This window comes from Myotis brandtii, unplaced genomic scaffold, assembly GCF_000412655.1.
Source record: "Myotis brandtii unplaced genomic scaffold, ASM41265v1 scaffold215, whole genome shotgun sequence".
Lineage (NCBI taxonomy): Eukaryota > Metazoa > Chordata > Mammalia > Chiroptera > Vespertilionidae > Myotis > Myotis brandtii.
This window is the reverse complement of record NW_005358043.1, coordinates 1,515,295-1,515,800: the sequence shown is the minus strand read 5'-3', so window position 1 is coordinate 1,515,800 and position 506 is coordinate 1,515,295. Positions and strand designations below refer to the sequence as shown.

Genomic DNA, 506 nt, shown 5'->3' with positions numbered 1-506 from the left:
CTAAGTTGGGCGCCACTTGGCAGCACTGGGGCTGCAGGGGGTGCTGGTGGCGGTCAGGACCGTGTGGGTAACTCGGCTGCGCTTGCGCTAGTCCACCCCGTCTTTGGCCCCCAAGTCTCGGGAGTTCGTGTCTCTGTCTCTGCTCCACTTTTCGGTTGCTTTCCCCAAGCTTCCTGAAGATGAACGCACATCATCGCCCCTCATTTCTTCCCTCATTTCCTCCTCATTGCTCACTTTTCCTTCGCGGACTCCTTGGATGAGTTCTTCCAGGACAAAGTTCCTCTCTGGATTCGGGATGGAAGAATCTCAGACTCGTGCAGCGCCCGCCTGTCGTACTTGGTGCTCAGGCGGTCCCAGGTGACCTTGGACGGCACCTGCCTGCCCATGTTCTGGCTGAACTTGTCCCTGATACAGATCATGCGGAAGTGCCGGTTCACACCTCCACCTCGGGGCTCCACACCACCGTCTCCTAGGCCCTAGGCGGCGGGGCTGGTGGCTGCCACTCC

The 506-nt window shown here is 59.9% G+C and overlaps 1 pseudogene; it reads right to left on the bottom strand.

The window, feature by feature from the left end:
• Positions 1-506, bottom strand: part of LOC102253796 — a 604-nt pseudogene continuing 98 nt past the window's right edge.